This window comes from Delphinapterus leucas, chromosome 14 (genome assembly GCF_059928025.1).
Source record: "Delphinapterus leucas isolate spDelLeu-1000000601 "Yukka" chromosome 14, BTC_Dleu_Yukka2, whole genome shotgun sequence".
NCBI classification, from domain to species: domain Eukaryota; kingdom Metazoa; phylum Chordata; class Mammalia; order Artiodactyla; family Monodontidae; genus Delphinapterus; species Delphinapterus leucas.
Window position 1 is genome coordinate 29,091,944 of NC_143142.1, and position 15,354 is coordinate 29,107,297.

Consider the following 15,354-nt stretch of genomic DNA (forward strand, 5'->3'; position numbering starts at 1 on the left):
AAGAAGTCATATAATATATGTGTGTACCATCCCCATTTTACAAATGAGTGAAGTAAAACCAGAGTTGTTAAGTATTTTATTCAAGATCACACAGCTAGTGAGTGTCAGAGGCTTGATGCGAACTTAGGTTTATGTGACTCTGCTTCCCATTCATCTACAACCCGCCATGCCAGCACTGATGATGCTTTGGGTCCACACGTGTTTGCTGCGCCTGCATTATTATAACTATGCTGGGGGCTGGGGGCAGGGGAGTGGGGAGACATGGCCTTGGTCTGATAGAAAATACCAACATGTAAACGTTAAAGATGATATGGTGAGTTCATGCTTCCATTTAGTGCAATCATTTGAGGGTGTTTTTTGAGCACCTACTATGTACCAGATACCATATAATGATAGATGCACAGAAGTGGAGGAGAGCAAGGGTGGGTCATTGTGTATGTGGGGGGTAGGACTGAAATGAAGCCTGGCTACCTAGTTGGGGGTGGGGGGAGCTGTTTGTGGAAGCTTGACCTCAGGGGCTGCCAGGCAGGGTTTTGGAGGATGGCTTCGTTGGAGTATGTCTGTCAGAGGTGGAGCATGAGGCACAAATGAGCGTGGAAATTAAACTGAGGACAGTGAAAACGCATCAGGAAGCACTTTGCGGACAAGACCAGAAGTGTAGCTCTTACCTGGTAGTGCTGGGGAGCCTTTGAAGGATGTAACGCCTGGGGAAGATGTTGGATGTGCTTCTAGAAACGTCCTGTGGGCAGCGACACAGACCAGAGGATGAGCCAGAAGACCCTGTAGAAAGCAATGGCAGCAGTTCAGAGGGCGATTACAAGTGTCTGAATGAGACAGTGACGTTGAATATGAGAGAGGATGTGAACCAAGTGTGTTTCAGGAAATACAGTCTGAAATCACAGCTTGGTGAATACTTGGACTTGGTGCGTGGGAGAAGATGGATTATGAAACGGGTCTCGTCCAGGTGGCTGAGCCCACCCCACAGGTGCTGTCTCCCCAGCTAGTGCCTGCAGCTCTCTGCTTCTCACCCGGCGGCTTCCTCCTGTCCCTTAGAAATTCGCTCCAGCACAGGCAGTGCTGGAGGGGCCTGAGGTGAAAGGCCCAGAAGCGTCAGTGAGCAGCAGAAGTCACGGGCAAGGGCTGCCGCCTCCCTGCTCAGTCTTGGGGACAACCCAAGGGCATTGCATAGGCTTCTGCAAAAGCTTCCAGGAACCCCTTATGGCAGCGACCTGTAGACAGGACACCTGTATGGGTGTCTCTCTTCTCCATCCCTCACTGGTCACAACCTCTTGTACTTACCAGAAGGGCTTCCCAAATAAACCTCCACCCTGGGTTTGCCTTCTGAACTAAGAAGCCAGTACTAAACCATCTTAACTGATACTAAACTAAAAAGCTTGGATTCCGATTTTCTCTTTGGCATTGATTTATTCTATGAAAGCCCAAAATAGCACTATTATTATTCATAATATTATTACTTTAATCAACAATTATGATTCTTTAGAAATCCTTGGCTGACAATTTTTTGGGGGGGGGGAGAAGGGTTAGTGTCATGTCTCAGATCCTTAGAAAGTCTGATGAAAGTAATAGACTAGCTTTCCAGAAAAATGCACATATGCACATAAAGAGAAAAAACTTTACATGCAGGTTCAGGGGATTCAAAAGTACAACACAGTCCCTGAACCCCACTTTAAAAGCCTTGTTTAGATGAAGACATCATTGTGTTTCTTTCTCAAATTGTAAAGTCGGCAAATAAATGTTCATTCCCATCCCTCAATTACCCAGAAGCAGGTGGGCAGCAAGAGTTAAACTTAGGTCCCAGAATCACACATTCATGTCTGGGTCATGGAGCTTCTGAGACCCAGAGGTACCCTCTCCCTCCTTTTGCACATGGTTATGCGAGACACAGAGAAGTTAAGCAGAAGAACTGGAAATGGGAATTTTAAACTGGAATTTGTCAACATCCAGGTCTGAATGTACACCTAAGTTCAGTGAGATGGGAATTTATTACTACTGAATTTGTTTTGCCACCATTTGGTGAGAATTATTATATCAATAATGACAGGAAGAATATTCAAAAAAGCTCAGTAGACGGTTTTGTGTAGGCATCATCTCTGTTAAACTTTCCAACGCTCTGAAGTGGTTATCAGCTCCGTACCAACGAGTGGAACTGGAAACCAAGGCTTGGTACCCTGCCACCCATAGATCATCTTCACATCCACAGCCTAGTCTAGTGGGATGTGACTATTCGGGACCAAAATTTGCAGGGACGTGGTGACTAGGTGTCCCCTTAGGCACCAGGAGAGAAAGCTGCTGCGTTATGAGTAAGACCAACTGCATGGTTTTATCTTTAGTCCAAATAAAGTTCTGGCTGCCAGCACACACCTGTAGGATGACCAGGATTCTGACTTAGATTCTATTTAAACCTGTTGTCAGGAGATGGCCGTATTTCATTATAGGACAGTAGATGGAGGTCTCATTCATTCTTGCTAAAAGTGTATTAAATACTGTCTTAGTCCTTTCAAGCTACAATAACAGCACACCACATACTGGGGGGCTAAACAACAAACATTTATTCCTCATAGTTCTGGAGACTGGGAGTCCAAGATCAAGGCTCTGGCAGATTCAGTGTCTGGTGAGGGATTGCTTCCTGGTTCACAGACACCATCTGGTCACTGTGTCCTCATCTGGCAGAAAGAATGCAGGAGAGCTCTGTGGGGGTCCCTTTTATAAGGGCACTAATCCCATTCATGGGGGCTCCACCCTCATGACCTAATCACCTCCCAAAGGCCCTCATCTTTTAATACTGTCACAGTATTAGGATCTGGGGTATTAGGATTAGGGGGGTTAGGATTTCAGCAGCTGAATTTTGAGAGGACACAAACATTCAGTCCATAACAAGTGTCTATAACTCCCACACAATCGAAAGAAAAGTTAGATATTACATCTGAGGCTTTTACATCCATGTGATATCATATAATCGGTTTCATTAAACTTTACTCATGCAATTGATCAAATTTGCTGTTTTCTTTGATCTGCCAAAATATCTTGGGTATACTCGAAACTCAGAGTAAAAGCTATAGATTAATATATGCATACATGTGTGTATGGTCTATGTGTATGTGTGTGTATGAGAGTATATGTGTGTGTATTGTGTGTGTGTATAATAAAAGTAGGTGATTTCCATTTGTTAGTCTGTTGAGAGTTTTACCTAGGACTTTGACTTCCAACTTGGAAAGGAAACTTTTTTAATTTAAGCACAATGACATCATTTAATAAGTATTTGGTGAACAGATCTATTTTTCTTCTAGAAAAAAAAGATGTAATCCTTCATCCTTTTTCCTTCAAAATATTTCTGGAAGAAAAGATTTTCTGACTTGTAATCTCCATCTTCACTAAGTCAGGTCCCTAGGACTTAATATAAACAGTCTTTGACTGAATGAGTGGTAAAGATCAGGTCCTACAGAGAATTTATGAACTGAAACCCGGAATTCCCAGGTGGTAACCTTGGCACCTTGTTCTATACAAAATGCAAGGTACCGGCCCGGCCGGAACGTTTTAGAGTTCATTAATGACACGAGCAAATGAACTGTGTAATAGATCACTGAAAGCTTTCAAGTCTTGGTGCAGACAGCACGATGAATAATAGGTGTTTGATAGGGAGATAAAATTTGGATGTTGAGTCTACAGAATGGAATGTTTTGGAGAATCGTGCTAACAGATACTCTCAAACCTTGGTTCAGATTTCTCATTTGCTCTGCATCGTGAGAGTCTGAAATTAGCTCTTAATGTAGCTTTAGCTGCTATAAAATGTCTTTCCCGCAGCCCAGCCAGTCAAACACCTTAGCTAGGGACTGAGACATCCTTGCTTGGATAAAGCAACAGTTTGTATCAGGCATATTTCATAGGAACTGTTTGGGTTTCCCATCAGAATCCTTGGAAACCTGTCATCCACAGTGAACAAAGTGGAAACAGTTCCTCCTGGCTCTTCTTTTTTTTTTTTTTTTTTTTTGTGCGGTACGTGGGCCTCTTACGGTTGTGGCCTCTCCCGTTGTGGAGCACAGGCTCCAGACGCACAGGCTCAGCGGCCATGGCTCACGGGCCCAACCGCTCCGTGGCATGTGGGATCTTCCTGGACCGGGGCACGAACCCGTGTCCCCTGCATCGGCAGGCGGACTCTCAACCACTGCGCCACCAGGGAAGCCCCCTCCTGGCTCTTCTTATGCCCTGATCTATTTCTACAAGCTCACAGCCACACAAACCTCTCTAAACATATACAAAATACTGGAAGTAGCTAACAGTGAACATTCAGAGGGTTAAGTGACTTCTTTACACAGGACTAAATGACAGTTAAGTCTTCCTGATTGTAGAGCCTGTGCCTCTTCTTGTTGCTAACCTCTGCGGACGTTGTGAAGGTCTGATTACATACCAGGGGCAATCCTGTTGCCTCAGTTTATCCTATCCCTCAGTGCTGGGGGAGCTTGGGAAGCTGTGGTCAGGCAGGACACCCCCCACACACACCAGACTCTCTCCTATACCCACTGACTTACCCAGACAGAGACTCCTTCTTACCTCTGAGAGGTTCTGATGTCTGTTCCCTCCTTCCACACCCTCCCTGTGGTCACTACTGAGGTTTAGGTCCATCTCACTCTTCCTGGGGATTGTGAGATGGCCTGGTGGCCTGTCATCCACAGAGCAAATGGAAATGCTGGTCAATGAACAAGACAGCAGCCCGGGGACCGTAAACACCAGATAAGAAAAGGCGGAGCAGCCTAGGGGACCCTCACGCGGCTGTCGCTGACCCGCCTGCCGCAAAGAGAGGGAAGGTTGTTTCACTTGGTCCTCTCGGGAAATGGGTGTGTTTGAAACTTCTGCTCTCGGCTCTGACCGGCGAAATATATTGACTTAGGAATCCAGGCAGATCACTGGCTTCCATCCTGGAGTGAGTGTTGTTTCGGTGAATGTGCTGGTGTCTTGTGTTGGGATGCTGATGGACATACACTGTGTTCTGGGGGGGTGCAGGACCCTGTCCTTAGAAATCTGAGCCGAGCGCTGGCTTTGCCCCAAGTGCGGGTGGACGCCAGCACGTTCCAGAAAACAGGTGTGTAAGTTCTGAAGGAAAATGATGCTGAGATAGGGATGCTGTTCCGTTTGACTCTTCTCTGTCTCTGGGATTCCTGGGCTGAGTGGCTAAGTGGTTAGCGTTTGTCCCCTCACTTCCCCCTGTACCCCAGGAAGGCTGTGTATCCTTATCCACACATAGCCTGAGTGACTTTTAGAGAAAAGAATAAAACCAAAACAAACAAAAGCAAAGCTTACTCCATTTTTTGCCGGGCGTGGGCTCAGAGGGAGTGCTGTCCCTGCCGTGGGGACCTCCTAGGTCAGGCCCCACGGTCCCCAGTCCCACTCAGGCCTGGATGCTGCACATCGTTTGACCAACAGCACCACCCCAGCCTGATTCTGTGGCGGCTCCAGGAGGGATGGAGCCGCCTCACAAGGTCATGGGCTCTCTATGCCGGACAAGCTGGGGGAGCCCCAGGCTGCTGGACACACGTTCTCTCTGGACAAACAACAGTTGGCGGAGCCCTGGGCTGGGGAGGAGGAATCAGGTAGAAGCTTGGGCCAGACTCCTTCCTCTTTTAGGGAATTTCCTGTTTATAAGGAGGGGCTGGGATTGTGGAATCCACAGACACAGGACATTAAAACGCCCGTGTACCAGGAGGAAGCTCCAGGGCCTGGGACGTAGTAGGCATTTCATTGAAAGGCTCGTTCGTTCAACTTCCTGGGAGGATGAGACCATCATTCCAGCCTAAACATTAGCCCTTATGGAACATTCAGTCCCACCAAATTTATCAACTATAAAAAATGATGATTTCTTGTACAAGTCAATAAAGGGGTGTTTATTACATGAAGACCTGGTACCTAGCATTGAGGGAGACATGAAGAGGGTGGAAAGGAAGTGTAAGAAACAGCCCCATCCTGAATTGCTGACCCACTCTCAGCAGACAACCGAAAGCTCAGGGTCAACAGGGACAGCCTTTGTGTCCATCATTATCAGGGAACCAGACTATAGGGACCCAGTGTGGGCGGTTGGCTTTGTGGTGGTGAATCAAAGGAGGTCAGTATTTGCACAGGGAGTGGGGAGAGTTTGTGGGGGGTCGTGACAGGGACACGGAAGATGGTGAGCACGAAATTTGTGACCATCCTTGAGAAATCCAGCCCGTCCAGAGCAGGAGGCTCGCCTCCCGAGAGCAGGGCAGAAACACGCACTGCCCAGATTTGCAGGCATACAAACCTCAGTGGCCACGACTCACTCTAGGAGTGTTTATTTTGTTTATTTATAAAAATAACAAATCTATGTTTAGAGGAAAAGTCTCCCAATAACCTAGCTCTAAACCCATAAATCAGTGATTTTGTAATAGGTCTTGAACTGTTAAAACAATTTCCTAGAATTTCAAGCAAAGGGATTTGCAGAAGAAACCGTTTCCTCTCCATCCCACATTGTTAATTTTATCCCTGCTGTAAATTTTTCTCGTAGGGAAATCCCCTGGGGGAGGCAGCTTCATGGAAATACTGTAGTGAGATGTTCAAGGACCTTTGGGACCACCTTCCTTTTCGGATGTTGATATGTCCCAGGACAATCTCTGCCATTCAGTACATTTTCAACAGTTAACATATTTACAGATGCAGCTGGTTTAAAACATGACATTTGTATCAAGTGCTTGTTAGGCTTGCTTGCCGCTGTTTCTCCTGTTTACATTGTCTCAGATTTGGGGTTTCCCCTCTGTTGCCCTTGACACTTCATACTGCTGTTACTCCAGTGCCTCCCCCCATCGCATTTACTAAGGTGTAATTTACAGCCAGTGAAATTCTCCCCTTTTTAGGTGTGTCGTTCTATGAGTTTGACACACATATGCAGTCATGTGATCACCACCATTTCAAGATTTATAATATTTTCATCATCCTAGAAAGCCTCCTTCTGCCCCTTTGTCCTCAGTCCCCTACCTTTGGACTCATGGACTCACAGTCTGTGGCCTTTTGTGTCTGGCTTCTTTCACTTAACATAATGCTTTTTAGGTTCATCCATTGAGTTAAAAGTATCCTTACTTTCATTGTTAATCGTATTACATTGCATGGATCACCACAATTATCCAGGGTCCAGTTGGTAGATGTTTGGGTTGTTTTCAGCTATTGGTGATTCTGAAGAAAGCTGCTCTAAACCTTTGCCTACAGGTCTTTGTGTGGACATATATTTTGATATGTCTATTGATTATGTCCTCTGCTTTTAGTCTGCCTTCAGTCAGTGAATCCTAAATTACTTGAAATGCTTTCTGAAAAAACTTTGAAAACGAAATCACATTTTAACTGCACGGGAAACTATTTAGAGAGATGCTTTGGCAATTCTGTTTGCAGTGTGGGCCAACACGCCATAATTCATGCCTTACAAATTTATATTTTCATTTCTTGGATTTACGGAACATAGGGTGCATCTTTTGACAGGTAAAAATTCAGAGATTTTTTTCACTCCTTTGATTAATATTTTATTCCTGGAACAATTTTGATTTGTTTTACAGCTTAATATTTCTAGTTTGTTATGATGTGCTTGAGTAAAGAATCTTACCCCTCATCTGCAATCTCAAAATCGGAAACGCTCTGAAAACTTGATGTTTTAGCCTAATTTCTTGTTGGCAAAACCTGACCTGAACTGACCTGGGAGCCAAGGGGAGACCATTGCATTGAGTGTGAAGGGTCACAGGTGTGTGTGCTTGGGGCGGGATGGGGCGGGAGGGGGGCACTGCCCTCGTGCCTGCTGCCACCATTACATCATCTTGTAAGAGGCGCCTTCCTGACATCTGGAAAAGTATGAATTTTGCAACACATTTGGCTCCGAGAGATCTGGGGAAAGGATTTATGTTATCTTCATCTGTCCTCAACACAGCTGCCCTACCTGTTTGATAGAACAGAGCTGTGCTGGAGAGTGATTTTGAAGGTTTTTTTTTTTTTTTACTGTAACTACACCAGTACACTTTTATGTCATGATCCGATACAACACAGATACCTACAGTTTCAAAAAACAGTAGCTGCTCTTACTGCATGCACTGTACTCCTGTTTTATTCTACTATGTTTCATGAAAAAGAAAATGCTGGTTTGTGCCACCGCCTTTATTTGATAATAAACTAGTTAGTCGTGACCTGAAGCTGGGAGAACCCTGAGCTGCACGGTGACGCTCAGCACGGTGGCAGCAAGTGGGGCTGGGGTGGGTGGGGGAGACTGGAAGTTGATTCCAGCCTCGCTGGGAGTGGATCCCGCAGTGATGACAAATGCTTACATCGCATGGCCTTTGCAGACGTCACGGTGACACGTGAGGGCTGCTTTGCAGCAGAAGCGTGTGCAGATTAGATTCATAATCCTCACACTTCAGATCCCGCAGAGGAAACCCTGAGGCCGTGTGTCTTCCGATTATCTGGAGTAAATCACCCAGCTCCAGAGTGAGGGCTGCAGTTTACACAGGTTAGATTTTACTCACTTCCCATGTTGCTGTCATCCGCAAGGCCTGTGCAAGCTAATTAGAGGATCACCATGGGGGTGGGTCAGTCAGGGTTTGTGGGGAGCCGGTGTGAGGCAAAGAATGTATTTCAGGAGCTAGACTGTACACAGTTGTGGGCGCTACTGGGGAAGTGAAGGCCCTGGAGGAAAGAAGAGCTGAACCAGTCCATCTAGGAGTTGAAGTGGGACCCTGATGGGAGCTTGGGGAGAGGCCCTGGGGCAGCCCTGTCCCTGTGCAGCTCCACTTCCGTGGAGCCGCGGTCAAGCATCAGTGCCTGGGCTCCAGAGGTCACCAGAAAACCAAGTATAACCATCTCAGCAGTTCATATTCATTTAAATAATGCTCATTTGACATTTTAATTATTTTATTGGAATTCAATTGACGTTGACCTTCCTACCAACTCTGAGCCAAAGGACTCGCTTCCCAAAAGGAATGGCATAAATGAGGTTGTCCTTTTCTAGCTTCTGAAGGTGACGGCGGTTGTGTTTATTCCTGAGTCTGCTTCTCGGCCGTACCTGAAACTCCAATGCTTTTCTTTCTTTGCTCCATCTTCATTTCCCTGCCTCCTTATTTTGAATTTTCTGAGTCAGAATGAAACTTGACAGTTGGGACGACCTCAAGAAGTCATTTTGTTGGTGAGAAACTTACAAAAGCAAAGTGGTTTGCCCATGAATATCCACACCTGCCTCACTGCATCCCTGGACTTGGATAGGAGGATGGTAATTAAATTTGAGTAATGAGTCAATCAGACCAAATATAATCGTGGCCATGACTGCATCAGTTGGTCATTATCTTTCCCAGGCAGATAATTGACTTTGTGTTTTCAAGATGTGTTCTACACGAAGAATTCTAGGCAGTGTGTCTCTTCTGACTTTTAAAAATAATATGAAATATTAAAGATATACTTTTGTATGTACCAACCAGCTTTCAAGGATCTTAAGAACCTGGGCACTACCAACACAGGTGATTGACTCCCTGTCTCCTGACTTTCATGGAGCTCTTTATGGGTGAATCTCTAACTGGTCTATATTCTGTACATTTGCTAGTTCTTTTTTTTGCCTAATATTATGTTTGTGAGATGCATCCATATTTATTGATGTAGATGGTCACACGTACATTTGCACTGATTTATTGATTCATAGTATTTTATGGCTATATTCTTTCTCCTCTTGATGGTTATGTAGGTTTTTCCCAGTTTCCAGCTTCCTTGACCCCCTTTCAAGAGGGATAATCTCTCTGAACAAATAGGATCAATGTGACTAACCAGATTGGAAAGGAAATGTCTGCCTGTTGAAGAGAACATGATGTTTTAAGTAGTTTAGCATGTGCTTTTCTATATGGAAAATGTAATTGAGCTGAGCCTGGAAAGTCGAGCTATGTAGGATAACATTTTATGGGGAAATGTATTCATTGATCTCGTTAATTTATTAGCATAGGGCTTCTACCCATAACCTGGTCAGCCTGGTTTCAAATGCAGAATTTATTTGAAATAAAATTTAATTTGTTGTTAAATGCTCTGTAATGCACACCAACGATCCGTTTATGGAGGCTTCCACAAATATTTACTCTGTGCTGTGCGTGGTCCCTGGACCATCTAATTTACACTGTTGACTTTAGCCAACATATATGAGAAGAAAACTCTCACCTCCACCCTGTCAGTCAAGACTTCTCTCTCAGGCACAAACCCCACGTGGCTTCCAGGGTGACCTGCCACCTCCACACAACACCTCACGCTCATGGAAACACCGCCTCTGGGCACCACTTCTCGAGACCAGTGCACGATTTCCTCTGCAGTCTCAGTTCCGTGATGATGGTAGGGCCTCATTTGCTCTGAACCCTTCAGCCGTTCTGGTTATGTGGATGCTTTGCCAGAAATCCGAGTCCAGTAGGGAGGACCTGGCCATAACCCCTCTTCCTGATTTATCTCTGTGTTTAAGACACTTTCATAACCAACACTCAGTGCCCAGGGACAGTGCCTGGCACGTGCTAGAGGCTCAATAAATATCTTTGGAGTGAGTACATAAAAAATCCCACCAAATCGAGCCATTGTTCATTAGCTACAACACATATTTCTTTTTCTTGAAATGTTTTCTCCAATATATGCATTTAATAAAACTGCATATGTATTCTGAATGGCTTATAATTTCCAATTTTGAAAATTAAATTGTGTCCAAATAATTAAGATGTTACTCGTCAACCCCTCGATCTTCAGCTGTTCCCCAGACCACAGTGACGTGTCCTGCCCTTTGTACTTTACCTTCCCCGAGCTAAAGTGCGGGGCTCTTTGTGGCAGACAGCAGATCTAATTCTTCTACAGTACTTTGCACAAACTATTGTCATAGGAAGGAAAGAGTAAATATTTGGAGATAACATTAATTCTGCCAGCCTGTACTCAGAGCACACACCGTACCACACACACACACACACACACACACAAACGTAATATGTAAACATACATATATATATATATATATATATATATATATATATAGTCCTCCTGGATACAGAGATTCACAAACAAGGTAGCGACATAAAGTATTAGGCGTACATAGGCATTTAGGTATCTAAAGGTGGCAGGTGGTGGACAGGCTTCGAGGTGGAGGTGTGGGAGGTGAGTCTTGACTGATGAGGGCGCCCTGGAAGCGTGTGTGAGAAGGGCGTTGTGGTCCAAGGGGGAAGATCGCACACTGACTCGGAGGAACAAACACCTGCCTGTCCTGGTGTATGCGGTCAGCGTAGGTGGAATTTGAGGTCCAAGGAAGTCATAGCAAGAGACAAGGCAGGCGGGCCTGCAATACCGAGGGCCTCGCGGGTGTGCTTGGGACTATGGACCTTTCTCGTCAGCAGGGCGGTGGGCATGCCCAACCTGTGCTTCTAAAAGTGAAGCTTGGGTGCTAATGCGGAGGCCTGCTTAGCAGAGGGGACGCCCTGAGGCAAAGTGACAAGGATGCTGTTCAATAATCCAGAAGCCAAAATAGAGGAGGGCGGGGAAGAGACACACAGGCATGGAGACAGAATCTCCAGGTTTCCTGTGACTGATGGCAGGGCCCAGGTCCTGTCCAGGTTGCTACACTGGTGACAGCGCCATCTTTCAAGGTGAGGAATAAGGGAGGAAGAGCAGATTTTGGAATGAAGATAGCGTTTAGTTGTAAAGAGCTGTTGAATACTGCGTGGAGATGTCTGGTAGGAAGTGGGTCTTGGGGGCATGCTGGGGCTGGGTGTGCAGGCTGCTAAGTCGTCGTGCAGGTGCTCAGTGGAGCCTCGGTGGTGAGTGTGTCATTCAGGTCTGCCGTGTGGAGTTAGAAAAAAATAAGTGAGGACCAGACCTTGCCAACTCATCAACATTTAAGCGGGAGGCAGAGAAGAGGAGCCTGGTGGGCACAGCCCAGCCCCACACTCCCTTGGGGGATCTCCCAGCAAGGTGAGCCTTTGGGGGTGTCCAGAGGGAGGTGGAGAAGTAGACAGGAGAGGGAAGGAAAGCAGGGGGAGTGGATCTGGGAGCGGATTTGTCCAGCGCAGCACAGAGGCGGCATGGGATGGGGTTGGAATGGGCCATCGGGCCTTGCGGTGGGAGCCGTGATTGGGGGGAAGCTGCGGCACCAGGTAGAAGCGGGGGCAAGTGCAGTGAGTGGCAGCTCCCAACAAGGGCTCTGCCGCCAGCTGTGCATTTGGTCCAGGCTTCAGCCTACCCTGGGTCGGTTTCTTCTTTGCAAGATGAGGAAATGGACTAGATCTTTTCTGGTTTCTTCCAGCTCCATGGCTGCAGTGACTTCCTGAGTGAGTGGGTGGATAGATGGGAGGAGGGCTGAGGGAGAGGAATGAGGTGTCACTGACTGCAGTTATTAGGGGCTTATTCAAAGCCAAACGTATAAAGATTAGCTACACGTTGGTATAGTTTCCCAATTGTCCATTCATTGTGATCAAACCTATAGACCAGCGAGGAGACACTGAGTCAGCATTTTCTAAAGCTTGCGCCGTGAGCACTAGCTCGGCAGAATGTAATAGGTGTTAGATAAAACTAAGAAATGGTTTGTGGTCAAATAAATGTGGGAAATGGAGGCTTAAGTAAGCTCAGAGTTACTGTTTTACTACAGAACTTCTCAAGTTCTTTACTATAATAATATTCGTTGTGATTTTCTAACACTTATTTGACCAGCAACTGTTTTTTTTCTCCTTTCGTTTTGTCTTGTTTTGCTTTAATTTGCAGCATTTCTGAGGACTAACGCTCTGATTAATGTTAACTCAGTAGACACTGGTCTAGACAGTGAAGGAGACTTTAGTGATAAGATGGTCCCCACAGGACATATCGGTTGGACTTTGTCCATTGTCCACGGCCCATGTTATCATCTTCTGAAGGCTCATTGTGTCTGCTAGGCAGTGCCATGAATGTGCTGCTTTGTTAGCTCGGGACCCGAGAGCCTCAGTTAATAGGTTGGCACCTCTGTGGCTGAATGATTCCATTCTGAGTTGGATTGCAGCCCAGTCCTGGATCCAGGAGCTGAATTCTGTCACAGCAGGTGGAGGATTGCTTTTGCAAGCTGCGTTCATTTACTCCCTTAGTGTATGTGGGCTATCGAGTGTCTCTTTGGGGACCAAGAAGCACAAAGCTGGGGCTGTAGCCTCAAAGCCACTGTTTGCAAATTGGGAGGCGCCTGCAGAGAACAGGTGGGAGGAGCCCGGTGCTGCTGGCTTTCTGTAAGAACTCTTTCCCCTCCAGTCTGCTTGGTTGGTGCTTTTCATAAAATGCCATGGTCAACTCATTTTCCACAAAGGAGCCACAATAATTTATCCCCCCAAATCCACCCGGGAAGGACCCACCAGCTCCCCTGACAGCCCCACACAGGAAACACCCCTACCCCACCCCAGCCTGGCCTTTGTTTTCTGGCCTTTCTCCGAGTTCTCATTCTGGTGATATTAATTCTCCTTTGCTCTGTCTGATCATGTTAGATGTACTTTAAAAGTAGACAGCAAACCTCTACATTTTTATTATGATGAAATCAATCATCAGGTTTCATCTTTACGATTCTGGATTATAAGTTTCATAAGTAATTATAAAGTTTGGATGAAGTTTTCGTAATTGACTTACTCAACCCATATGAAAGGAACTTGCCATTTTTAGAAATCTTTCACACAACCACATGTGTTTTATTTATGGAAGTAAAGGGATGTCTCATCACTTTCATGTTTATCTGTTCAGAAGAGTTTAAAGTCATGTGGAAAATCGAAGCTTCTACACGGGGTGCCCTCTTCCAGACCATTTTTATAAAAAGCCAGTTAGACTGGTCTAAGGAATTCTTCCTAGAAGATCTTGGATTAGAAGACTCTTTACTTAATGAAGATTTAACTTTTATTTATATTATAGTAACAAATGGATGGAAATATTCTAAATGTACAACAGTAGTGGACTAGTTAAGTAAATCCTGTCTGACTGTGAGTGTGGTGAGGCTTAAAAATCTTCAGTGAGCTGTGAAAACGTGAGTGATGTATTAAATGAACAAATCATTGTCGAAATCCATAGGTAAAGTGTGAGACTAGTTTGGTTAACTCTAAGAATGCATGTCCATGCACAGAAGGAAGACTGGAAGGGAAGGCCGTGGGGATACGTACAGGAGGATGCAGTGGTTGACAACATAAACTTTGCACTTACAGGGAGCTTGAGGATAATTCTGTTCTCTCTCTGACTCTCTGTGTGACTTTAGGGAAGTAAGTTTACCTTTTGGAGCCTTCGTTTTTTCATATGTACAAGGAGGATAAGTAATAATGCCTAAATCTTTAAGGTGATTGGTTGGACTAAATAATATGTACGAAGCTCTTAGCACAAAGCAATTGCTCAGTAAGTGGTAGATATTATTACTAATTTTTAAAAATTTTATTGAAATATAGTCGATTTACAATGTTGTGTTAGTTTCAGGTATACAGCAAAGTGATTCAGTTATATATACGTATATATGTATACATATCTATTCTTTTTCAGATTCTTTTCCCATATAGATTTTTACAGAGTATTGGGTAGAGTTCCCTGTGCTATACAGTAGGTCCTTGTTGATTATCTGTTTTATGTACCGTAGTGTGTGTATGTTAATCCCAAATTCCTAATCTATCCCTTCCCCACCTTTCCCCTTTGGTAACCACAAGTTTGTTTTCAATGTCTGTGAGTCTATTTCTGTTTTGTAAATAAGTTTATTTGTGTCATGTTTTTAGAGTCCACATATAAGCGATATCATATGATGTTTTAGTTTACTGAAATGTTAACATGGTTATTTCTAGGTGATGGGGTCTTGCTGTTTATTATGTTTTTACCAATATATCACATATCCAGTGTAAATGACTACAGTATGTATTTCATCACGTGAAGTGTATATGGAAAACTATGTATCTTTACATGCATACTTTCCTATCTTCTGCTTCCTGTCCCTAAACAAGTTTTCTCTCTGATACACATTGGGTCACTTTCATCTGAGTCCAGTGAGATAAAGAAGACAAACAGTGTTATCTCTTTGGGGCAGAGGAAGGACGCAGGATGTGGGGAAGGCCTCCAGTGAAAGGCAGCTGTCAGGTCCTACTGACACTGGAACCGAATCTTCTGAGTTCTCTGTTAACGATCTTTCTTGGAACAGGATGGAAAACAAAATCAAATCAGTATTCAAAATCATGAAGAGCTCCTATTCAAGGATTGCTTTAACATCTTCTCCGTTTTTCCTTCTAACTTTGATTTACTTCCAAGGCCCAATATCTCGTAGCTGCTTGTGTACATCTAGTATTTAACTGCTCCAGCTAGATTGCAAACACCTGTCTCTGTACTGGACAC

General features: G+C 44.8%; 1 protein-coding gene across 1 annotated transcript in view; it reads left to right on the plus strand.

Annotated features, from left to right (window-relative positions):
* The window catches only part of PIEZO2 (piezo type mechanosensitive ion channel component 2), a 331,944-nt gene that overhangs the window by 165,608 nt on the left and 150,982 nt on the right, over window positions 1-15,354 (plus strand). The gene's annotated exons all lie outside the window — the stretch shown is intronic.